This window comes from Macrobrachium nipponense, chromosome 39 (genome assembly GCF_015104395.2).
Source record: "Macrobrachium nipponense isolate FS-2020 chromosome 39, ASM1510439v2, whole genome shotgun sequence".
In the NCBI taxonomy this organism is placed as follows: Eukaryota; Metazoa; Arthropoda; class Malacostraca; order Decapoda; family Palaemonidae; genus Macrobrachium; species Macrobrachium nipponense.
Window position 1 is genome coordinate 49,802,963 of NC_061099.1, and position 27,048 is coordinate 49,830,010.

Sequence of the window (27,048 nt, forward strand, 5' to 3'; positions counted from 1 at the left end):
GGAAAAGAAGGAAATAGTCGCATGACCTATCCCTCTTCTCTACTTCGGTGATGTCCAGTACCCATACTGGTCTGTCCGTTTGCCACGAAGTCTCTCGCATCCTCCTATCCCCATGCAGCGAAGTTCTCGGTAGTGGATAGAACACCGACACTCCATGGTGGGTGTCAATGGTATGGGTACTGTGACAAACTATTAAAACGAAGTAATGATTGCTCTGTAACAACCGAACTAAGTCAACAGCGTAGTTCGTAACTGACTCGGGCGCTCTGACAGCTGCCGACTGACTGCGTTCGGTAGGAGGCAAGTTGTCAAAGCATCCGAGTAAGTCACGTGACCTTCGCCTTTAAAGGGTTATGCCGAGAGACCAAACAAATAATGTATTTGTTTGTCATCAATGCCGGACAGCGAGGTGATGATTCTCTTAAGGCATGTGCCCAACAGGCGAAAGTCAATTGCCTTCTAGAGACCGAGGTCCCTGAAGGTAAAACATCTCATGGTTGTTGAATCTCAGCTAAGGAGAAACAACACTATGTACCGTTGAAGACGAAGGTAGATATTGAATGCAACCTACGTCTTCACAGATGAATCGAGAGAAGGATTCTCAAGATTCATAACCTGTGCTTACAAATGACTGAAAACGCTAACCGATATTTCATTGCTGTCCGGTGAGAAGTCGTAGTTACAATGAAAGCGGGGCATTCTTCAGTAATGAAAACACAGGGGAAAGCAGCCTGAAGAACTGCTTCTCATGGGCTGAACATTTGGGAAGTAGAGCTGTCAGGTCGGAGAGTAGGCGATGTCTTCTGACACATCTCGTAATTCGGGTTGAACAATGAACAATTGTACACCTACGAATACGAGATATTTTGAAGACAAACTCAGATGTCTGCAAAATCATTCGCATTATCGCAGTGCGATGCAGCGGGAGACTTGTACAGACTTCTGTTACCGTGCGGTAAACAGAAAGATGAAAGAGTCCAAGAGATATCTCTGTTGAAAATTCTCGCAATGTCGAAGGCGATGGAATCTAGCGTCACAGTAGTAGATGGTCCTTCATTATTGCGAGAATCCCCGTTAATCAGAGACCTAAGTCCATGATTGTTGGGCAGAGATACGGTTCGGTAGTCAATCAAAGCAGGGGAGAGAGAGACATACATGACCGTGCATATCGGAGGCCCAGCTGATACTGAGCTGCTATCAGGCAGTTCAATACGCAGTAGTTTGAGCCTGATCTCGCTGACTCGTCATCCTGAGTTGCCAGGTAATCCATTATTCCACGAAGGAATGCGTTCGGCTAGAACTACCGAGCATAAAAGATATGCTCGAGCAATTATATTTAGGCGAAACGAATTTCGGTAAATAAATAAAAAGTTGAAATGGTGTTGTCGTGACAAACCATAAGTATATAAAAGTTGAAATGGTGTTGTCGTGACAAAACCATAAGTATAATAAAATTGAAACTGAAAACTCCTGGAGTTGCAGGCAACCCCGAGTTGCAGTTCAATTAGAATACTTCTCTTATAAGTCGCAATCCGTAGATTAACTAGGATATCGCCTACCCCTCGGACAATTTCAACTGCTTAGTAGAATCATGTCGCGAGGTTATATACGTAGTATATTTGTAGGATTCTGAACAACGATCTCCATCCTAAATTCTTTCCTTCAAGAAAACAAAATAAGGATTGGAGATCGACCACCTTCGATCTCTATCAAAGAGAGTGAAGGAGAAGTCTTCCTCGAAGGAAAGCTTCAATGGTGAACAGAATACTAAGACGATAGTTCAAGCCAAACTGGATATTCCCGTCCGATCTTCTCTATTCCAGTTGGTCGCCTACTGTGAGATAGTTTCTTTCAGCAGCAGTCTTCTTCCCAATGCTAGAAATTCCAGGAATTCGAGCATAGGCGAGGTTCCCGATTATCTTGTAACATATCGGGGATTCTCGTCTCGCTCACTTTGGACCGTGGTCTCGCCTAAGTGTTTGGAGATCGTAAAAAACTCGAACACTGAATGCGCTAGAAATTCCGTAGAATTCTAAGCAGTCTGCGAAACCCCCACCGAATTCGTCAAACGATATCGGCTGGTGGTCCTCTCGATTCCCGTAGAAATCGAGAATGGGGCAGGATTCCTCCTCAACGACCGGTGGCTTACGTCAGGTAGGACCCGAAGGTCCCCCCGGTAGCGCAGTCCGAACGTGGGATCCTACGAGAAATCTCTGTAGGATCCCTCCCCTTTCCCTCGTAGCTGTAAGGAGAGAGGGATGGGGGAGGAATTGGATACTCGCTCGCCTTCCCAGTGGACTAGCAGTTGGAGAAGAGTATGAGCAGCCATCGCCTTGCGGCGATGGCCTCTCAGAGTCTGGGAAAACGTATCGTCAGGAGAAAACGTTTTCCGCGGAGGTTACGAACTCTCACTGTAGGTAAGGGTCTGCCGCCACTGTGAACGTCGTCTGGGTGGGGCTGATCGACACCTGACAGGAGAGAGCCGATAACCGTCCTCCGACTCATTCCAGTCCTCGTCGAGGTCGAAACCTCTCAGGAGGACCGAAGGAGTATTAAATACGGTGTCCGAAGACACGTAGAAACGCCGCTGTCGCAGTAGAGGAGGTGGAAGTAGCTTGATTGACCGGCCAGAACTGAGAGAGCCTTCTTGTCCGGAGACGAGAGACTCTGGTTCGAGACAGAATCGGCAAGCTCCGATCGCGGCAGGCCACCGTCGGTTTGGGTTCCCTCTCGGGCCCCAAAACGACTCGAGCAGAGACGTGCTCTGCTGGTGGGAGCGGCAATCCTTCCGCAAGGTCATTATGCTGACGAATCAGCTTAATGACTTTTTGCAAATTCCTCTGTATCTCGGGAGTAACCGCGTCTTGCGGAGTAGGACCGTCCAGTCCCTCCAACAAGAACAGATCCCGAGATACTCCTCCTTCAGAAGGAGGAACAGCGGCAGACCCCTGACGGTCGCCTCCAAGCTACTTGCGCGTATGTCCTGGTCGGTCCTAGAACCGTGCCTGGTCCATACGGCGTCATAGCGGGATCGCGAGCGGCGCACCTCGCGCGATCACTCATAGGTACCTCGCTCCTCCCGGTGTAGCTCGAGGAGGTTTGAAGGTACAGGAGAGGCAGACCTGACGCTCCCCCCCTAGCTCGCTGGCAGGACCAGCGTGCTTGGAGGGCTGCTGCTGATTGTCAACCCGCGGTGGCGATCGAGCAGCAGGCCTAGCCTTGCCGCTCGCCTGGGGCGAGAGGCTCGGCTGAGAACGTCGACGCTGATCTCTAGCGTCAGGCGAGCTGTTGCTGGTTACCGTCTCCGCCCGGTCCCGATGGGAGCGGCGTCAGTGACCTGCTAGGCTCGTTGTCGCGGTGAGACCGGCGAGCGTCCTCTCGGCGCGTCGAGCCGCTGGTACCAGCCGTGGCTGGTACCGACGGCCGCGGGGACCCCTTCCTCGCCTCAACCCGTGGCTGGTCAGCGACCGTCACGTCAACCCAGAGCAGCCAGCTGGTCGCTGCGAGAGCGTCCACTGGCCTAGCGAGAGTCGTCTGCACGACACTCGCCAGTCTTCTGCTCCGCGCTTCGGTCTTGGCGGCGAGCGAGCTCGGGTGTCAAGACTTTGGCTGGACGGTCTCCCGCGGGAGACCGTCCACTCGGTACTTCTCGCTAACGAGAAGCCGAGGCGGATCCTGGTTTAGCGGCAGAACCGCTAGAACCAGGCGAGGAAGTGCCAGCCGAAGCTGGTACTCTCTGGTCCCGTCTCTTCTCCTTGGTAGAAGAAAAGACGGGCCCTGTTCCCGAGGGAGCAGGAGGACCAGCAGAAGAGCTCCCCGAATCGCCGGAGCGAGACGGGCCCTTAGAAAGGTCCCGAAGGAGCCTTCTTAGGGGGGAAACCTGGGTTACCAGCTAGTCGCTGCAAGAGCGGCCGCTGGCCTGGCAAGAGTCACCTGAGCGTCTCTCACCAGCCTTCTGCTCCGTGCCGCGTCTTGGCGCCGAGCGAACTCTGGCGCCGAAACTTGGCTGCACGGTCGCCCGAGGGAGAACGTACACTCGGGATCTCTCGCGAACGAGAGACCGAGCCGGAACCTGGCGTAGCGGCATCGCCGCTAGCACCAGGCGAGGAAGTACCAGAGCTAACCGATACTCCTCTGGTCCCCGTCTATCTCTTCCTACGGAAGGGGAGACGGGCCCCGCTCCGAAGGAGCAGGAGGACCAGCAGAAGGACCCCCCGTCCCACCGGGTGGGACGGGCCCTTAGAAGTTCCCGAGGAGACTTCTTAGGGGGAAGGCAGCCTTCTTCTTCTTCGGCTTATGGGCCTTAGAAGTCGAAGGGGAAGAGGCAGCAGCAGACGATGAAGACGAAGATGACAGCTTCCTCTTCTCCTCTTCCTCGTCAGCTCACGCAGGACAGTCGTCAGGTCCTCCATCCAGGCCGGAGCCGGGGCTATTGCCGAAGCAACACGGCCCGACTGCACCTATCCGGAAGGACCTGGACTGGGGAAGAACACACCGTGGGCAGGACCAGCATGGACAGGCTCAGGAACCAGGAGCGACAGGAACAGCAACCAGCTCAGGAGCGGCAGGAACAGCGGCAGCGGTAGACCCAGAAGGGACAGCCAAGCCAACAGCGGGGAATTCACATCAGCGGCGAAGGTACGGCAGGCCCAGCGATCGCCTCGTAGAATCATCGGCAGCCAGCGGAACCTGGGTACTGGCGGCCGGTCCAGGGGCGAGCTGCTGGAACAGCGGAAGTCTGGGGCAGGCAACACAAAGAAAACAGGCGGCGGCGGCAACCCACCTCGGTACGGCGGCGGCCCTAGTAGCGGCAGACGGCGTCACCGACACCAGCATGGGGAAGTGTAGACAGGAGGGGGGGAGCAGCATAAGCGGCCGTGGTAGTAGTGGAGACCGCCCTAGACCTCGCTAGACGCTGCAGCAGCCCGTGGATGCTAGGCACGCCCTGCCGCCGCGGTGGTCCATACCTGTCCAAGGTCGTCTCCCACGGATGTAGCACCTGCGGTAACATAGATAGATTAGTAAGAGGGGTTCCCTCACGCACGGGGGGAAGACATGCCCCACTCCGAACGCAAGGAAGACCCCAAATACAAAATACAACGAAGAAGCTGAGCGGGGGGCAGGAAGGAAGACGAAGAATCGGATACCAAGGGAGTGCGCGAGAGCTTTCCGACGACTTCCTGGTCAAGACCTTCGCTTCCCCTACCCCCGCACAGCAGTGAAAAGTAATATGAAAATGAAACAGAATACTGCCCTTGCGATTCACTTCATAGAACTTAAAGGGGAAATGATCAATTCCCGGGTAAGAATGGAAACTTGATCCAAATAATATGATGCTATCATAAAACATATATGAAAATGAAACAGAATACTGCACTTGCGATTTCACTTTCACATAAAAAAAAACGTAAGGATCAATTCCCGGGTAAGAACGAAAATTGATCCAAATTAAATTTCATGCAAATAAATAAATGAAAATGAAAAGAATATTGCAATTGCGAATCCACTTTCATTGCATTCTATTATACAAAATAAAAGGCTCGTGCCGAGCGCAATCACACTCTCGGTAACGAACGCACAGGGCAAAAATATAATGAAAAGAGTACTTACATTTTCAATTACACACTTTCGCCCAAAATACATGACTCGGCGCGAGCGCGCCTGCCCTCGGCACCGAGACATAATTCAAGGGTTCAATTCATGAAAAGAGAGGAAATCGCCGCATCTACGGCGATAACTCCATGTTGGTTCATAATTAAGTAATGAAAATGAAAACAGTGTACTTACAGTTTCATTTTCAAGTCAAACAAACCATTAGTAGAAAACACAATATAAACAAAGCATACGACGATGAAGCGGGCAGAGAGCGATGACGAACACGTCCTTCACACCCGCGGCCGAAAGCAAAAGTGATTTGTTTACCTCCCAGTCGCGCGGCGCGCGACTGTCCGACAAGCAGTTAACTACCGTTCTCCCCTTGTTCGAAGCTTACGACCGTTCCAGCTGCCGCTAGCTACTTCCTATTGTTAAAGGACCGATGGTTTGTATTACGTATCGGAACAAATAATGATGGAATCTGGGTAAATGTTTTCAATGAGGATGGGAAGCAGAGTTTCAGCCGATCGGTCCTGAACGATTTGGAAAAACGTGTTCTTTGTTTCGCGGTCTATTCCACCTAAAACCCAACAACCATCAACACGCCGACCTTTGTTAAATTTACGTTTGCCAAACTTTGACTCATCAATTTCAACAATGTGGCCAGGTCCACCGATTTTGTGATTGTCCTGAACCAAAATGTCGATACATACGTCCCGGCAGAAATTATACCAGTCCACCATGGTGTTAGGTGAATCAATCTGAAGAGTCATTTGCATAAAGGCCTGTGGCAGCTCGTGGCTCCAGCCATAAATTAACTGGAGGATTGTGCCGAAATCAAGGTGTGAGCGGGAGAAGAAAGAGCTGTTCCATATCGCGATTCTTTTACGGCACGTGTGTAAGGAGCACCGCCACACGAAACTATCTTCCTCTTTAACGAGGCTGACTGTTCCCACACTACACTGCTCACAAGTACCACTAAAATCGCCCAAAAGTCCGCTCTTGAATAGATATGTACGTAGTACATCAACTTCTTCACATAATTTAAAGAGAACACCAAACATAACCGGACTTGCAGCCGAAAAAGCAGCGAGGGACGGGTGAGATGTGCCTGGAGATGCCATGTTGACTGCTTTGAAAACTTGCGGGGTTAAGGTCGAGCTAGGTGGAAGGGAATCCCGGGTCGAAGGGTCTAGTTACCTGCGCGGATGAATTTGGGTGTTGTGTGGCCCAGGAAATTTGAAATTGGCCCCTAAAACTGAAGGAAAATAAGAACAGAATACGCCTACATCATCACCCATGTGAATAAAGTGCAATATCGTAATGGAATTTGCAGAAGCAAAAGCAATGGGGGCTGGGTGAGGTGTTATAGGAGACTGTTTTGAATGTTCGCGGTGCGGAGGAGATGCCATGTTGACTTTTTTTAATGTTCTCGCCGTGCGGGCCGGGAAATTGGAAATCCCCCAAAACTGTAGGTAAATAAGAATGGAATACACCTACATCGTCACCCATGTTAATAAAGTGTGATATCGTAACGGGAATTGCAGAAGCAAAAGCAATGGGGGTTGGGCGAGGTGTTATAGGAGACATGATGCCTTTTTTTAATGTTCGCGCCGTGTTTCGAATGTTCACTGGGTGTAGGTCGTAATAGGTGAACTGCCACCCGAGGTCATAGGGACTACTTACCGTGGCGGATGGATTTGGGTGTCGCGCGGCCCGGGAAACTGGCCCGGGAATCTGTAAACTACCCAAATTTAAATCATTATCTAGTGCACGCTTCGTTGTCTTCTACCAAAACAGTAGTTTCCTTAAAAACATCGTGGCCAGGGACCATGTTCCGATTGTTGTGATGAAAGTGCCCAGCGTCTATGGGTACAAGTGGTGTGCAGATTTATCACAGGAAATGGGAAGTTTGTTGACACAAGCAACTCCGCAAATATCGAGATGGCATCAATCTTTTAAGATATTATTTCAGCGTAAGTAAAAATTTTGAAAGAGTTTTGGTGAAATTTGCACTGCGTTGGCCACCCTTTTCACTACCCTCTGTTTAAAGCTTTAAATTTGGCCTTAATTTCTAACTTTGGAGAAAATACTTACTTCAAAAGGAGAGTACTAGAGGTCTTTAGCTGCGTCTCTCACCAACAAGAAGTCGTGACTGATGAACATCTCCAGTGTCAGGACGCGTTATAAGTACTTTTACGGAGGGTGGCCATCCGTGACCGTCGGTGTGTTGGTCAGTCCATGCGGTTGTTTACCATACCTCAGGACGTGTTAAAGTACTTTTTTGGAGGCTTGATCCACACGCGGTGAAAACTGGATCAGCCAGTTCAGTCGATTGTTTCCCCTAAACAAACCTCATGCAGGAATAGCTACTACATAGGCTAAGCTAGTAGCTACTAGCTAGTAGGTACCTAGTAATATACTAGGCTACTACCCCTAGTACTTAGCAAACGTTTTTCGAAACTTTATCGTCTTACGAGTGGCTTAGCCTTATACCTATATCCTACCCTACCTATGGACCCCATAGGAAAAATTACCAAGAATTTATTTGCATTTATCTGAGTACTGACAATCACTGAATTTTGTCCCTTACTTTGGCTTTTGCTTCACTGGAATCTGTGGAAATGTCCATCGTAGGTTCGCTTCGGTTTACTCCTGATGGCTTAATGAATCAATCAAGCACGTAGTAGTAGTAGTAGGTGGGATATGCCTTTGAAATGGCTCCCTTGCTTGTTTTATTCCTCCTCCGTTTGCGTTTGATCGAGTTTCTTTTTGGATGAATCTAGCACGTCATACCTATAGGTAGTCTCCAGCTGCCAAAATAATATACTGCTATGTGGCTGAAGTGAAGTCTGTAGTGTTTCTCTTCTTTTACTGGAGTGTGCGCCACCAAACACAAGGCTTAAGCAAGATTGCCAGGCGAGAGGTAGTAGACGATAATTCTTGTTCAGTGAATGATCAGCAAACGGTAACAACTTGCTGTTTTGTTTACATTCAGTTCTGGTTGTGTGACTGTCGGTGGTCAACCGTCAGCTGTTGTTTCCTCGAACACCGTTCCTGTGATTTTGTAATATAAAAGATGAATAAATATATAATTGAATAATAAATAAATAAAAAAGAAAGCTAAATAAATAAAATAAAAACGCAAACCATGTCAAGATTAGCGAACCCATTATTTTTCAAGACAATATTATACCACTGATATATATATATATATATATATATATATATATATATATATATATCAAATATCGAGCTACAATGTCCTTTAATATCTAATTCGCTCCCACCTCGGAATTAATATATTTTCATATATGCTTAACCGAAGGGGAATTTTTTCTCGATAATAGATTTGCCTGGACCAGGGCGCGAACCTATGGATCCTTTCAAACCCAGGAACGTCAGTGAAGCGTTACCTACTACACCACCGCTTCACTGACGTTCCTGGGTTTGAAAGGATCCATAGGTTCGCGCCCTGGTCCAGGCAAATCTATTATCGAGAAAAAATTCCCCTTCGGTTAAGCATATATGAAAATATATTAATTCCGAGGTAGAGCGAATTAGATATTAAAGGACATTGTAGCTCGATATTTGTATATGAATCACGGAAATGTGATATGACTTATATATATATATATATATAGATATATTATATATATTATATATATATATATAATACGTATAAAATATACGTATGTGTGTGTAGTACTATCTCTGTAAGTGTATATAATACAATTATATTAATATATAATAATATATATATATATACATCTATATATATATATATATATATATATTGTATATATAAATATAAAATAATATATATATAATATATATATATATATTATATATATATATATCAACGTGCTATAATATCGTCTTGAAAAACACTGGGTTTGCTATTCTTGACATATCCAGTCGCCATGTGTGTTTTTGATAGGTGTACAGAATATAAAGCCCATACCCAGTGTTTTTTTTTATGGAGGAGTGCAGGGCCATTTTTCCCAAAATTGGACCTTTTCTCCTATAAATGTCATTGCATATATATAGGTATATACAGAACTACTTGAAAATGTGGACTTCCCAACGGTAGAGGTAGAACTACACTGTTGTTGCCTACATTCATGTTGGATTGACATTTCTTTTTTAAACATTTTCCGTTAGAGGAAGGCATTGTCATTATACAAAGTATGGTGGATTATATGGGGTCGCCGTTTTGGATGAGCCGTTTCCATCTATTTCTATCCTGCGCTTCTGCCTCATCAATTCCCTTCTCATGTATTGTCCTCTCACACAGTCCTTCCATCTCTTTCTTGGTCTCCCTCTTCTTTCTTCTATGAACCTCCATCCCCATAGTATGCCTCCCAGCGTGGTCCTCATCTCTCCTCAACAGGTGTTCATACCATCTCAGCCTCCCCTCCTGCACTTTCTTTGATACTTCCACCACCTTAGTCGACCCCCTTATGTAGTCATTTCTGATCCTATCCTCTCTTGTCACCCCAGACATCCACCTAAGCGTTCTCATTTCTGCCACATCCATCTTCTTCTGCTCTGTTTTTCTCATGCTTGCTGTTTCCGTACCATACAGCATTGCTGTACTTACCACCGTCTTGTGAAATTCTTTTGTCACAAAGAGCTCCAGAGGCCGCTCTCCAATTGTTCCAGCCTGCCTGTACCCGATGTTTTACTTCTTCCATACTTCCTCCAGCGTTAACAAAAGATCCCAAATACTTAAACTTATCAACTCTCTTTATTTGCTCTCCACCAAGCTGAATACTTTCTCTAACATCCCCCTCAGTGGTGGTACACATATTCTGTCTTAGATCTACGTATTCTCATTCCTCTGTCCTCCAGTACTTATCTCCATCTCTCCAATTTCATATCCAGATCTTCCCTGCTCTCTGCTCACAGAACAATATCATCCGCATACAATATGTTCCATGGTACTGCCTCCCTTACTTCCTCTATTATAACATCCATCACTATGTTAAAGATAAATGGGCTCAGAGCCGACCCCTGGTGTAATCCTATACTCTCACCTCCAAACCCTCTGTTTCCCCAACACTGCTCCCCACTCTAGTAAATACATTCCAGTACATCTCTTGTATCAATCGCACGTACTTCTCTGGCACCATCTTCTCCCTCAGACTCCTCCATACCTCTTGTCTCTGGACTCGGTCATAAGCCTTTTCAAGGTCAATGAATACCATATGTAGGTCCCTTTGCCTTTCCCCGATTTTCTTCATTAGTTGCCTCAGACAAAATATACCATTTGTTGTTCCCCTTCCCTTCATAAATCCCATCTGCTCTTTACCTATTTGTACTTCTCTCAGTCTAGCATTTATCATCCTTTCCAGTATCTTCAAAGTGTGGGACATCATTTTAATGCCCCTATAATTACCACACTCTTGGACATCGCCTTTCCCTTTAAAAATTGGGATCAATATACTCCCACGCCACTCATTTGGTATCTTTTCCTGTGGTGAAACTAAACTGAATTTTAGGGCCACATTCGGTAAGATTTCATTCAACCTTAAGCCCTCCTGCACTAGCTTTGATTGAGACCAAGTTACAGTGCTGAGGAGTTTACTAACTTACTTAAAGTCAAGAAACCTTGCATTTTATTCAACAAAAGTGCAGTTAAGAAACAATCAACTGTATTTCCTGCACAAATTCTTTTTGGGTGATGCCACACGGGTTCACAAAGACGCATTTAAAGGTTTAATACATATAATTAATATTTAAAGAACAGAACAATTATTCAAATTACGTTAAGAAGCAAGAAAACTAACACATTACTGCAAAAATTATTAACAAAACGTTACGTTACTTCGATAGAAATAAAACTTAAATGGCAAACAGGATCTCAGAATATCCTAATGAAGAACTTACTGCAATGGCGACGACGATTCACGAGGTGATGTGGCTGGATTTTACAAGATTATCTTCTTTTACTTGCCTTCGTGGAGTCAGATGCTAAAATCAGAGAGCTTCATCTTTCCACCCTAGAAGAAAACTCGGGAGGAGTATATTGCATAACACAGTGTCACATATACAAAATTACAGGGTTACGTAACAAACATCAATTTAAAAACAAACATCAAGTGCTTTAATCGTAACCCAACATACAAACAAAAGGGGTTTCGTCCAGAAGGCAAGCATAAATTACTGGCATGTGCCCTTACAATAAGAAAATAATATATACATATTCTCCACAGGAAGAAGTTTGACAGCACTGTAATTACACGTCATCTAATTATAGAGATGGACAAAATATGCAAAAAAAAGTGGTTTATTACTTTGAATATCAATGTACTAATTTATACCAACTCATTGCTATAGTTAATATAATAAAACTACTTCTGTGGAGCAAAATAATCATACATCAACGTATTTTCATAGAAACTGGGAAATTTTATTCAAGGGGAATAAATGGCAATTTTTGACATTTCCTGTCCAAGGATCTTTATCATAAGATCGTACAGTATATCCACTCCATCTCCTAATGCTTTCCATGCCTCCACAGGAATCATGTCTGGTCCGGTTGCCTTCCCATTCTTCATCTTCAGTGCATTTAGTACCTCTTACCTAGAAAACCTCATTACCATGTCAATGTTCACTCGCCCATCCTCTCTTATTAGTCTATTATTTTCTTCATTTAACAATGTTTTCCTCCTTTGTAAATACTGCACCATCTTGATCTTTTATTTGTTTGATATGTGTAATATCTTTGGTGTTCTTATTTCTAGCCTTTGATAGCTTGATCATCTTCTTTAATCCCTCCTTTGTCCCCAGCTTATTATACACATCATCATACGACTTTGCTTTAGCTTGGGCTACCACCTTTTTCACCACCTTGTTTTTCTCTCTGAACCTATCTCTGTCTTCCACTGACTGTGACTGAAGCTATCTTTTCTTTGCCTCCTTCTTATCTTTTACTACTTTCTCAGTGTCTTCATTCCACCGAATGCTCAGTGGAAAGCAACAGGTTTACGCCATCACGACGCCTGTGTTCATCAGGTAAGAAAATAGATTTTTTGTATGTCTGTTGTAATTTTTCACGCTTCTCATATAGTGTCTCATCCGTGAATATGGCGTGATTGTTTCTATACTCTGGTTTTTTTTTTTTTTCATTTGTCCATCCACCTATGGTGTTTGCGTATGGTAACACTGCGTCCTGGGCTTTAGATAATTACATTCAGCTTACATTCAACAATAATAATAATATCCTATTTCGAATATTAACGGTGTAATTCGCATACAGTAATTTATTAAAACACTTTTCAGTTACAAATGCACACCCAGATATCCTTTTATTTACCTAAAACTTACACAGCGGAACTATTTAAAGCACGGGACGCAATGTTACCATGCGATAACACCACAGGCGGATGGACAGATGGAAAGAAACATAGTATAGTTAAATTTCATTACAATATTTAGCCAAATTGACATGTTATCGAGTGCTATGAAGTGTGTTTTTTCTTATTGACTGCCATGGCATTGTCGTTGAAAAGAAAAAAAAAAAAGTGGTGCAAGGGAGTATCGACTACCATCGTACGCTAAACAACAAAGCGTGAAATTTTGAATATTTTTTAAATATTTTGAAATTTTGAATAATTTAAAATTTTGACTATTTTTGGAATGAATAACAGTAAGTGGAACAGTTTTTTTCGAGTGGAAAGTTGAAGGTGATATTTAGAGAATTATGATGCAATATCAGTGTCATTATGCTAAAAACAAGAAATTTTTTATTGGGTGGGTTCAACAGAGGTCCCAAAAATTTTCAAAGTGCAAAATATGACACTTATTCTCTGAGTTGGGGATTAACGAGTATACCACAGGTGGGTTATGTTGTGTAGTTTGTTTTGGGGACAGTATGCCCTCTCTCAGTGTTTTTTTTAGAGTTTGACGTTGTGCGATTAGGTAAGCACTATGATAGGAGCATGAAACATGGCTGTAACAGATGACCGCATAGGTAGGCTATAGAGGGGGTGACTGTTTAGGTATTGAGCTGAAACTCCGTGTTACATAAAACATTTTGGAAAAAAAAATATCTATAATAAAAATCACATACAAAATAATTCATTGTAATTATTTGTAAATGACATTATTACCTTGTAATTTTCTAGGACCCATTATAACTTAAAATAATCTTTATTGACATGCAAAAGAATCCTTTTTCATAAGCATAATATAATCTAAGTAAAGATCTCCTTTCGCAAGCATCAAGTAACTAAACCTATCCTTGGTAATTAAATTACTGAACGTTTTAATGATGCAGTAAAACTATTATATTGAAAAAAAAGTATAGCAGGAACACTGTTTGACTTTCATTAAGTAAAGCATAATATGTACTAACCCAAGAAGCTAAGGGCTGCCGAACAGCTGGTGGTTGGAGGGCCACTGGTCTTTTATGGCCCTAGGGAAAGCGGAACACACGAAAAGGAAGACATGGATGGAATCCCGGGAAGCTGAGGGCTGGCAAACAGCTGGTGGTTGGGGGCCCGCTGGTCTTCTCTGGCCCTAGAGGACATGGAACACATGAAAAGGAAAATATGGATGGAATCCCGAGAAGCTGAGGGCTAGCAAACGGAAGGTGGTTGGGGGGCCGCTGGTCTTCTCTGGACCTAGAGGACATGGAACAAACAAAAAGGAAGACATAGACGGAATCAAATCAAATGAAGATGAGGGCTGACGAACGGCTGTTGGTTGAGCTGCCGCTGGTCTTCTCTGGCCCTAGAGGAAGCAGAACACACTGGCGAACTGCTAGCGCTTAGGGGGCTGCTGGTCTTCTCTGGCCCTAGAGGAAGCAGAACACACGAAAAGGAAAAAATGGACGGAATCCCGAGAAGCTGAGGGCTGGGGAATGTCTGGCGGTTAAGGTGCCACTGGTCTTCTGTGGCCCTAGAGGAAGTGGAACAAACAAAATGGAAGACATGGAAGGAATCCCAAGAAGCTGAGTGCTGACGAATGGCTGGCGGTTAGGGTGGGTGCTGGTCTTCTCCGGCCCTAAAGGAAGTGGAACACATGGAAAGGTAGACATGGACAGAATCCCGAGAAGTTTCCGCTTCTGAGGATTCTGTTCACATCTTCCTTCTGATGTATTCCATGTCCTCTTCTTGAGCCAGAGAGGACCAGTGGCCCCCCAATCACCAGGTGTTCACCAGCCTTCAGCTTCTGAGGATTCCATCCATAACTTCCTTCTGATGTATTCCATGTCCTCTTCTACGGCCACAGAGGACCAGTGGCCCCCCAACCACCAGCCGTTCCCCAGTCTCCAGCTTCTGAGGATTCTGTCCATGTCTTCCTTCTGATGCATTCCATGTCCTCTTCTTGGGCCAGAGAGGACCAGCAGCCCCCCAACTGCCAGCCGTTCCCCAGCCTTCAGTTTTGAAGATTCTGTCCACATTTTCATTCTAATGAATTCCATGTCCTCATCTAGGGCCAGAGAGGACCAGCGGTCCCCCAACCGCCAGCTGTTCCCCAGCCCTCACCATCTGAGGATTCCGTCTACGTCTTCTTTCTGATGCATTCCATGTCCTCTTCTAGGAACAGAGAGGACAAGTGGCCCCCCCCCCCAACCACCAGCCGTTCCCCAGCCTTCAGTTTTGAAGATTCTGTCCACATTTTCATTCTAATGAATTCCATGTCCTCATCTAGGGCCAGAGAGGACCAGCGGTCCCCCAACCACCAGCTGTTCCCCAGCCCTCACCATCTGAGGATTCCGTCCACGTCTTCCTTCTGATGCATTCCATGTCCTCTTCTAGGGCCAGAGAGTACCAGCAGCCAACAACCGCCAGACATTCCACAGCCTTCAGCTTCTGAGGATTCTGTCCACTTTTCCTTCTGATGCATTCCATGTCCTCTTCTTGGGCCAGAGAGGACCAGCAGCCCCACAACTGCCAGCCGTTCCCCAGCCTTCAGTTGAAGATTCTGTACCACATTTTCATTCTAATGAATTCCATGTCCTCATCTAGGGCCAGAGAGGACCAGCGGTCCCCCGCCCCAACCAACCAGCCTGTTCCCAGCCCTCACCATCTGAGGATTCCGTCTACGTCTTCTTTCTGATGCATTCCATGTCCCTCTTCTAGGAACAGAGAGGACAAGTGCCCCCCCCCCCCACCACCAGCCGTTCAGCCTTCAGTTTTGAAGATTCTGTCCACATTTTTCATTCTAATGAATTCCATGTCCTCATCTAGCCAGAAGAGGACCAGCGCCCCCAACCACCAGCTGTTCCCCAGCCCTCATTTTCATCTGAGGGATTCCGTCTACGTCTTGCTTTCTGATGCATTCCATGTCTCTTCTAGGAACAAGAGAGGACCAAGTGGCCCCCCCCCTCCCCCCCCCCCCCCCCAACCACCAGCCGTTCCCCAGCCTTCAGTTTTGAAGATTCTGTCCACATTTTCATTCTAATGAATTCCATGTCCTCATCTAGGGCCAGAGAGGACCAGCGGTCCCCCAACCACCAGCTGTTCCCCAGCCCTCACCATCTGAGGATTCCGTCCACGTCTTCCTTCTGATGCATTCCATGTCCTCTTCTAGGGCCAGAGAGTACCAGCAGCCAACAACCGCCAGACATTCCACAGCCTTCAGCTTCTGAGGATTCTGTCCACTTTTTCCTTCTGATGCATTCCATGTCCTCTTCTTGGGCCAGAGAGGACCAGCGGCCCCCCGACCGCGCCAGCTGTTCCCCAGCCTTCAACTTCTGAGGATTACGTCCACGACTTCCTTCTGATGCATCCCATGAGGATTCCATCCACGCCTTCCTTCTGATGCATTCCATGTCCTCATCTACGGCCAAAGAGGATCAGGGGCCCCCCAAATGCCAGCCATTTCCCAGGCTTCAGCTTTTGAGGATTCCATCCACATCTTCCTTCTGATGCATTCCATGTCCTCTTCGAAGCCAGAGAGGACCAGCAGCCCCCAAACTGCCAGCCGTTCCCCAGCCTTCAGTTTTGAAGATTCTGTCCACGTTTTCATTCTAATGAATTCCATGTCCTCATCTAGGGCCAGAAAGAACCAGCGACCCCCCAACCACCAGCCGTTCCCCAGCCTTCAGCTTCTGAAGATTCCGTCCACTTCTTCCTTCATATGCATTACATGTCCTCTTCTATGGCCAGAGAGGACTAGTGGCCCCCCAACTGCCAGCCGTTCCCCAGCCTTCAGCCTCTGAGGATTCCATCTACGTCCTCCTTTTGATGCACTCCATGTCCTATTCTTGGGCAAGAGAGGACCAGTGGCCCCCAACCACCAGCCGTTTCCCATCCTTCAACTTCTGAAGATTCCATCCACATCTTCCTTCTGATGCATTCCATGTCCTCTTCTAGGGCCAGAAAGGACCAGCGGGCCTCCAACCGCCAGCCGTTCCCCAGTCTTCAGCTTCTGAGGATTCCGTCCAAGTCTTCCTTCTGATGCATTCTATGTCCTATTCTAGGGCCAGATGGAACCAGTGGCCCCCCAAACACCAGCCGTTCCACAGCCTTCAGCTTTTGAGGATTCTGTCCTCATCTTCTTTCTGATGCATTACATGTTCTCTTCTAGGGCCAGAGAGGACCAGCGGCCCCCCAACAGCCAGCCATTTCCCAGCCTTCAGCTTCTAAGGATTACGTCGACGACTTCCTTCTAATGCATTTCATGAGGATTCCGTCCACGCCTTCTGATGCATTCCATGTCCTCATCTAGGGCCAGAGAGGATCAGGAGCCCTCCAACCGCCAGCTATTCCCCAACTTTCAGCCTCTGAGGATATCGTCCACTTCTTCCTTCTGATGCATTCCTTGTCCTCTTCTAGGGTCAGGGAGAACCAGCAGGCCCCCAACCGCCAGCCGTTCCCCAGCCTTCAGCTTCTGATGATTCCATCCACATCTTCCTTCTGATGCATTCCATGTCCTCTTCTTGAGCCAGAGAGGACCAGCAACCCCCCAACCGCCAGCCGTTCCCCAGCCTTCAGTTTTGAGGATTCTGTACACATCTTCATTCTAATGAATTCCATGTCCTCTTCTAGGGCCAGAGAGGACCAGTGGCCCCCCAACCGCCAGCCGTTCCCGAGCCTTTAGCTTCTGAAGATTCCGTCCACTTCTTCCTTCTTATGCATTACATGTCCTCTTTTATGGCCAAAGAGGAACAGTGGCACCCCAACCGCCAGCTGTTCCCCAGCCTTCAGCTTCTGAGGATTCCATCTATGTCTTCCTTTTGATGAACTCTATGTCCTATTCTTCGGCAAGAGAGGACCAGTGGCCCTCCAACCGCCAGCCTTTCCCCAGCCTTCAACTTCTGAATATTTAGTCCACATCTTCCTTCTGATGCATTCTATGTCCTATTCTAGAGCCAGAGGGAACCAGTGGGCCCCCAACAGCCAGCCGTTCCTCAGCCTTCAGCTTCTGAGGATTCCGTCCACATCTTCCTTCTGATGCATTCCATATCCTCTTCTAGGGCCAGAGAGGACCAGTGTCCCCCCAACTGCCAGCCGTTCCCCAGCCTTCAGTTTCTGATTATTCCATCCACGTCTTCCTTTTGATGCATTCCATGTCCACTTCTTGGGCCAGAAAGGACCAGCATCCCCCCAACCATGATCCATTCCCCAGCCTTCAGCTTTTGATGATTACTTCCATGACTTCCTTCTGATGCATTCCTTGTCCTCTTCTAGCACTAGAGAAGACCAGCAGCCCCCAACTGCCAGCCATTCCCCAGCCTTCAGCTTCTAAGGATTCCGTCCACGTCTTCCTTCTGATGCATTCAATGTCCTCCTATTGTACCAGAGAGGACCAGCGGCCCCCCAAACGCCAGCCATTCCCCAGCCTTAAGCCTTTGAGGATTCCGCCCATGTCTTCCTTCTGATGCATTCTTTGTCCTCTTCTAGAGCCAAAGAGGACCAGCGGCGACCCAACCGCAAGCCATTGCCCAGCCTTCAACTTCTGATAATTCCACCCACTTCTTTCTTCTGATGCATTCTAAGTGCTCTTGCAGGGGCAGAGAGGACCAGTGGCCCCCAACCGCCAGCCGTTCCCCAGCCTTCAGCTTGTTAGGATTCCGTCCATGTCTTCCTTCTGATGCATTCTATGTGCTCTTTTAGGGGCAGAGAGGATTAGCAGCCCCCCAACCGCCAGCCGTTCCCTAGCCTTAAGCATTTGAGAATTCTGTCCACTTCTTACTTCTTATGCATTCCATGTCCTCTTGTAAGGTCAGAGTGGACCAGCTTCCCCTCTACCGCCAGCAGTTCCCCAGCCTTTAGGTTCTGAGAATCCCATCCATGTCTTCCTTCTGATGCATTCCATGTCCTCTTCTAGGGCCACTGAGGACCAGCAGCGACCCAACCGCTGCCATTTCCCAGCCATCAGCTTCTGAGGATTCCATCCACTTCTTCCTTCTGATGAATTCCATATCCTCTTCTAGTGCCAGAGAGGACAAGCGGCCCCCAACCGCCAGCCGTTCGCCAGCCTACACCATCTGAGGATTCTGTCCACATCTTTTCTGATGCATTCCATGTCATCTTCTAGGCCCAGAGAGGACCAGCGACCCCCCAACCGCCAACCGTTCACCAGCCTTCTGTTTCTGAGGATTCCGTCCTAGTTTTCCTTCTAATGCATTCTATGTCCTATTCTACGGCGAGAGAGGACCAACGTCCCCCCAACTGACAGCCATTCGCCAACCCTTACCTACTGAGTATTCCGTCCTCGTCTTCCATCTAATGGATTCCATGTCCTCTTTTAGGGTCAGAAAGGCCCTGTGGCCCCCCCAACCGCCTGCCGTTTCCCAGCCTTCAGCTTCTGGGGATTATGTCCACGACTTCCTTCTGATACATTCCATGTTCTCTTCTAGCACCAAAGAGGGCCAATGGCCCCCCACCTGCAAGCCATTCCCCAGCCTTCAGCTTGTGAGGATTCCGTCCACATCTTCCTTCTGATGCATTCCATATCCTCTTCTAGGGCCAGAGAGGACCAGTGGCCCCCAACAACCAGCCATTCCCCAGCCTTCAGCTTCCGGGGATTACGTCCACGTCTACCTTCTGATGAATTCCATGTCCTCCTCTAGGGCCAGAGAGGATCAGCAGCCCCCCAACCGCCAGCTGATCCTCAGCCTTCAGCTTTTGAGGATTCTGTCCACGTCTTCCTTCTGATGCATTCAATGTGCTCTTTTAGGGGCAGAGAGGACCAGCGGGCCCCAACCGCCAGATGTTCCCCAGCTTTCAGCTTGTGAGGATTCCGTCCATGTCTTCCTTCTGATGCATTCTATGTGCTCTTTTAGGGGCAGAGAGGACTAGCAGCTCCCCAACTACCAGCCGTTCCCCAGCCTTAAGCTTCTGAGAATTCTGTCCACTTCTTACTTCTTATGCATTCCATGTCCTCTTGTAAGGTCAGAGTGGACCAGCTTCCCCTCTACTGCCAGCAGTTCCCCAGCCTTTAGGTTCTGAGAATCCCATCCATGTCTTCCTTCTGATGCATTCCATGTCCTCTTCTAGGGCCACTGAGGACCAGCAGCGACCCAACCGCTGCCGTTTCCCAGCCGTCAGCTTCTGAGGATTCCATCCACTTCTTCCTTCTGATGAATTCCATATCCTCTTCTAGTGCCAGAGAGGACAAGCGGCCCCCAACCGCCAGCCGTTCGCCAGCCTACACCATCTGAGGATTCTGTCCACATCTTTTCTGATGCATTCCATGTCATCTTCTAGGCCCAGAGAGGACCAGCGACCCCCCAACCGCCAACCGTTCACCAGCCTTCTGTTTCTGAGGATTCCGTCCTAGTTTTCCTTCTAATGCATTCTATGTCCTATTCTACGGCAAGAGAGGACCAACGTCCCCCCAACTGACAGCCATTCGCCAACCCTTACCTACTGAGTATTCCGTCCTCGTCTTCCATCTAATGGATTCCATGTCCTCTTTTAGGGTCAGAAAGGCCCTGTGGCCCCCCCAACCGCCTGCCGTTTCCCAGCCTTCAGCTTCTGGGGATTATGTCCACGACTTCCTTCTGATACATTCCATGTTCTCTTCTAGCACCAAAGAGGGCCAATGGCCCCCCACCTGCCAGCCATTCCCCAGCCTTCAGCTTGTGAGGATTCCGTCCACATCTTCCTTCTGATGCATTCCATATCCTCTTCTAGGGCCAGAGAGGACCAGTGGCCCCCAACAACCAGCCATTCCCCAGCCTTCAGCTTCCGGGGATTACGTCCACGTCTACCTTCTGATGAATTCCATGTCCTCCTCTAGGGCCAGAGAGGATCAGCAGGCCCCCAACCGCCAGCTGATCCTCAGCCTTCAGCTTTTGAGGATTCTGTCCACGTCTTCCTTCTGATGCATTCAATGTGCTCTTTTAGGGGCAGAGAGGACCAGCGGGCCCCAACCGCCAGATGTTCCCCAGCTTTCAGCTTGTGAGGATTCCGTCCATGTCTTCCTTCTGATGCATTCTATGTGCTCTTTTAGGGGCAGAGAGGACTAGCAGCTCCCCAACTGCCAGCCTGTTCCCCAGCCTTAAGCTTCTGAGAATTCTGTCCACTTCTTACTTCTTATGCATTCCATGTCTTCTTTTAAGGTCAGAGTGGACCAGCTTCCACTCAACTGCCAGCAGTTCCCCAGCCTTCAGGTTCTGAGGATTCCATCCACTTCTTCCTTCTGATGCATTCCATATCCTCTTCTAGGGCCAGAGAGGACAAGCGGCCCCCAACCGCCAGCCATTCGCCAGCCTACACCATCTGAGGATTCTGTCCACATCTTTTCTGATGCATTCCATGTCGTCTTCTAGGCCCAGAGAGGACCAGCGGCCCCCCAACATCTGAGGATTTTGTCCACATTCCATGTCCTCTTCTGGGGCCATAGAGGATCAACAGCACTCCAACCGCCAGCTGTTCCCCAATCTTCAGTTTCTTAGGATTCTGTCCACGTCTTCCTTCTGTTGCATTCCATGTCCTCTTCTTGGGCCAGAGAGGACCAGCGGCTCATCAGACTCAGCCGTTCCCCAGCCTTCAGCATCTGAGGATTTTGTCCACATCCTCCTTCTGATACATTCCATGTCCTCTTCTGGGGTCATAGAGGATCAACAGCACTCCAACCGCCAGCTGTTCTCCAGTCTTCAGTTTCTTAGGATTCCGTCCACGTCTTCCTTCTGATGCATTCTATGTCCTCTTTTAGGGTCAGGGAGGACCAGCGTCCCCCAACCGCCAACCTTTCCCAAGCTTTCAGCTTCTGTAGATTCTGTCCACATCTTCCTTCTGATGCATTGTATGTCCTCTTCTTGGGCCAGAGAGGACCAGCGGCCCCCCAACCATCAGCCATTCCTCAGCCTTCAGCTTCTGAGAATTCCGTCCACATTTTCCTTTTGATGCAATCATCCTCTTCTAGGGCAAGAGAGGACCAACGGCCCCCCAACCACTAGCCATTCCCCAGCCTTCACTGTCTGAAGATTCCTTCCACATCTTCCTTCTGATGAATTCCATGTCCTCTCCTAGGTCCAGAGAGGACTAGCGACCCCCTGCCACCAGTCGTCCCCCAGCCTTCAGCTCCTGTAGATTCTGTCCATGGCTTCCTTCTAATACATTCTATTTCCTCTTCTAGCACCAGAGAGGACCAGCGGCCACCCATCCGCCAGCCAATCCCCAGCCCTCTGCGTCTGAGGATTCCGTCCACGTCTTCCTTCTGATGCATTCCATGTCCTCTTCTGGAGCCAGAGGGGACCGACGGCACCCTAACCACTAGCCATTCCCCAGCCTTTACCATCTGAAGATTCCTTCCACATCTTCCTTTGATGAATTCCATGTCCTCTCCTAGGTCCAGAGAGGACCAGCAACCCCCAACCACCAGCCATTCCCCAGCCTTCAGCTTCTGTAGATTCTGTCCATGTCATCCTTCTGATGTATTCTATTTCCTCTTCTAGCACCAGAGAGGAACAGCGTCCCCCCTACCGCCAGCCGTTCCACAGCCTTCAACTTCTGAGGATTCCATACACATCTTCCTTCTGATGCATTCCATGTCCTCTTTTAAAGCCAGAGAGCACCAGCCGTTCCCCATCCTTCAGCTCTTTAGGATTCCGTCTCGTCTTCCCTCTGATGCATTGCTTGACCTCCTCTTGGGCCAAGGAGGACCAGCAGGCCCCCAACCGCATGTTGTTCCCCAACCTTCAGCTTCTAATTATTCCATCTAAATTTTCCTTCTGATGCATTCCATGTCCTCTTCTTGGGCCTGAGAGGACAAGCGGCCCCCCAACCACCAGCCATTCCTCAGCCTTCAGCTTCTGAGGATTCCGTCCATGTCTTCCTTATGATGCAATCAATGTCCTCTTCTAGGGCCAGAGAGGAAAAGCGGCACCCCAACCGCCAGCTGTACAACAGCCCTCACCATCTGAGGATTCTGTCCACGTCTTCCTTCTGATGTGTTCTATGTCCTCTTCTTGGGCAAGAGATGACCAGCGGCCCCCCAACTGCCAGCTGTTCCCCAGCCTTCAGCTTCTGAGGATTCCCTCCTCCTCTTCCTTCTGATTCATTCCACGTCCTCTTCTAGGGCCAGAGATAACCAAACATCCCCCAACTGCCAGCAGTTCCCCAGCCCTCACCCCCAACCGCCAGCCGTTCCCCAGCCTTCAGCTTCTGAGGATTCCCTCCTCGTCTTCCTTCTGATGCATTCCATGTCCTCTTTTAGGGCCAGAGTTGACCAGCGGCACCCTAACCGCCAACCGTTCCCCAGCCCTCATCCCAAACCGCCAGCCGTTCCCCAGACTTAAGCTTCTGGGGATTTCATTCGCCGGCCTTCAGCTTCTTAGGATTCTATCCACGTTTTCCTTCTGATGCATCCCATGTCCTCTTCTTGGGCCACAGAGGACCAGCGGCCCCCCCCAACTACAAGCCGTTCCACAGCCTTCAGCTTCCGAGGATTCCGTCCACATCTTCCTTCTGATGCATTCCAAGTCCTCTTCTAGGGCCAAAGAGGATCAGCGGAACCCCATCCGCCAGCCGTTCCCCAGCCCTCACCATCAGAACATTCTATCCACATAATCCTTCTGATGCATTCCATGTCCTCTTATGGGGCCAGAGAGGACCAGCGGCCCCCCAACCGCCAGCCGTTCCCCAGTCTTTAGCTTCTTAGGATTCTGTCCATGTTTTCTTTCTGATGCATTCCATGTCCTTTTATAGGGCCAGAGAAGACCAGCAGCCCCAAACCGCCAGCCATTAAACAGCCTTCAACTTCTTAGGATTCTGTCCATGTCTTCCTTCTGATGCATTCCATGTCCTCTTCTTAGGCCAAAGAGGATCAGCGGCCCCTCCAACTGCCAGCTATTCCCCAGCTTTCAGCTTCTTAGGATTCTGTCCATGTCTTCCTTCTGATGCATTCCATGTCCTTTTCTTGGGCCAGAGAGGACCAGCGGCCCCCTAACCGCCAGCCGTTCCTCAACCTTCAGCTTCTAAGGATTCCGTCAACGTCTTCCTTCTGATGCATTCCATTTCCTCTTCTTGAGCCAGAGAGGACCAGCGGCCCGCCAACTGCCAGCCATTCCCCAGCCTTCAGCTTCTTGGGATTCTTTCCACGTCTACCTTTTGATGCATTCCATGTCCTCTTGTAGGGCCAGAGATGACCAGAGGCCCCCCAACCACCATCCGTTTCCCAGCCCTCAATATCAGAGGATTCCGTCCACATTTTGTTTCTGATGCATTCCATGTCCTTTTCTAGGGGTAGCGAGGACCAGCGGCCCCCCAACCGCCAGCTGTTCCCCAGCCTTCAGCTTCTTAGGATTCTATCCACGTCTTCCTTCTGATGCATTCCATGTACTCTTCTTGGGCCAAAGATGCGCTGAATTTTTATTCATACACCGGGAAATTGATAAGGTTAATTGAAATATTAAGAAAAATTAAGTAATTTATTGTAATTGCAAACTGTCCTATCATCCAGGTGCTGATGCGGCAGCTAATACACAAAGTTGATCATCGTGAAGCTTGGGGTAGCCGCAGTAATTCAGCCACTTCCAAAATACCTTAAAATATTACCAAATGCCTAATTAAACACTTCACAATTATCGTTTGCATATATCTAAATTTAATTATGAGCATGTGCAGCACGTATAACACTTGGCAAGTTGCATACCTTGGAAAATCTAAATATATATATATACCAACAGTCCAAACTGAAGTCCACGTAGTACATAATTCATGATATCCCTGGAAGGGTACGAAACCTCGTATTACAAATATGCAAGGTATGAAAAACGACGCTTAAATTAAAATACTAAAAAGTAAGTGATGGTAATTGGAAGGCATTTTAATATGGGAAAGCATTATCCCTCCAAATGATTTCGGATTGACAAACAAAACTCCCCCTGAGTTTTACAGACCCACCGATATCATCCTGGTACGAAGGCGAAGTACGTGTAGAGTGAGAGACTGTGATGAAGGAATGCTTCTTCCTGGCTGGGTTTAAACGGAGATTACATGTCGAAAGGAATAGCCGTCGTCACTTCAAAGAGATAGATGTATATCCTTATATAGTCAATAGAGCTCAGAGTATCTGAGTTACGAGACCCTTCGTGATTGAAATCTCCTTCGTAACTGACTTAAGTTTCCGTCAACCTCAGGAAGAAAGCAAAATCATTAGTGGTTGGTTAGGACAGAACCAGAATGGCCGCTGGAAGGCAGTGAGCTGTTAACAACCAAGGGGGTAGTTAAATATTTGAAAACTATGTTAACTGTCTTCCAGTGACCATGCTAAATAAACAAATAATAAAACAAAATACAAATTCCATATGGAATTTTAGTACACTGCAGGGGAACGAATCCAAAAACATGTGTTTTTGGATTTTGCCAAATACATAAGAATATATATACAATGCATACAAAAATTAAATTGATCAAAGTTTATAAATTCAACATTTCAGAGGTTTTTCTCCGGCTTTCCACAGCAGCCTTTCTTTTAGGCCTCTCAGAAGCTGGTGATGATTTGTCTAAGTTTTGCAAATCACTGGACTTTGAGTCTTCATCATCTAAGGAAAGATAAGGTATTAGTTTATTAACGTGGAGTTTACACATTTGTCTGGTACGGCCTTTAAATACTATAGCATGTGTAGTCTCCCCAAGATCATTCGTAAAAGTTTCCTTTATCCGACCTAAAGGATAATTGTTAATCTTAGTATTATCTTCCTTGATCAAAACAATGTCACCTACTTTTAGAGGATGATGAGTCACTGGGCAATATCTACCCTTTCTATCAACTGCTTGGCTTAAAAGTGTTTGCATAAACTCATGATGGTTAAATATCTATAAGTTTACTCCTAATCCTAGACAGTGGTTCAAATTTATTAGTAGCTCCACAAGGGACAAATTCTTCATCCTTGGGTAAAGGTTGTAAATCTGGAATGACATTGAGTGAGGAAAGCTCATACCCCCTAATTAACATTTCGGGTGTTATTGGTTCAGGAAGGTCTTCTGCTGCACTATCCCTAAGAGCCTCTTTAAAAGATATTGGTCGTCGATTTACCAAGTGGACAACATGACATACAGTAAATTCAAAATCAAAGTAGAAGAGAATATTGTTCTTGATGGACCCATAGAGAAGTCGCTTTGTTAACTTGACACAAATCTCGACAAGGGAGCCCAACTGACTACATCCTTTGAAATATTGTTGAAAAGTTAATGGTTTAACACCACGCTCTTCAAAATACATCTGTGTGTGTGGGTCATTCAAAAATGAAGATATGACATTAGCTCCTGCAACTATTTGTGACCCTAAGTCACTAATGCATAACTGTGGAATGCCAAACTCGAAGCAATGAAGAGAAAATGCCCTAAGAAAATCTGGCACACTGAGTGTTCTACAAATTTTTAAATTAATTGCACGTGACCAAGTGCAAGTAAAACCCTTTTCCTTCTCCAGTTTAAGTGTAAAAGGCCCTATATAATCTACGAAAATATTGCCGAAAGGCACAGCTGGTGGGTCTTCCCTGAATTCCTTGTAACAATTCTGATTTAAATTGACAGGGCGTGCATTAAATCTCTTGCAGTGAACACATTGCCTCAGAATCTTTTTAACCACTGAAAAATTTCTAGGAATAAAATAATGTCTTCTTAATTCAGAAAGAACAGCATAGCACCCAGAATGAGCTAATTTGTGATGAATATCCAATATAATTAACTTCGTTAAATGACTGTCTCTTGATAATAGAATAGGAAATTTCTCCTCTTTCTTAAATTTGCTCTTCACTCTCATAATGCCATTGTTATCAACAAACAAGTTAAACTGAGAAACTATACCTGGTATATCCTTTGCTGCAGAAAAACCTTTAGAAAAATGCTCCAAAACATCAGCAAAGTGATTTTGTTGATCGGTCAAAATTAAATGTACAAGAGCTAAAGCAAAAAAATTATTGTCTTCTTGTACATCAACTTGTCTTCTCACTTTAGCTTTCCATTTGTGTATGCATATTATGCACCGACGGTACAGCAAAACCAGTCTTCGGAAGTCAGAAAAATCAGAAATGTTGAC

The 27,048-nt window shown here is 47.1% G+C and overlaps 1 long non-coding RNA gene across 1 annotated transcript in view; it reads right to left on the reverse strand.

The window, feature by feature from the left end:
* LOC135210333 (uncharacterized) overlaps positions 1-8,607 on the reverse strand; it is a 110,866-nt gene extending 102,259 nt beyond the window's left edge. The window contains exon 1 of the long non-coding RNA XR_010313500.1: positions 8,189-8,607. This is a non-coding gene — a long non-coding RNA (uncharacterized LOC135210333). The remainder of the gene's footprint in view (positions 1-8,188) is intronic.
* Between the last annotated feature and the right edge of the window lie 18,441 nt (positions 8,608-27,048).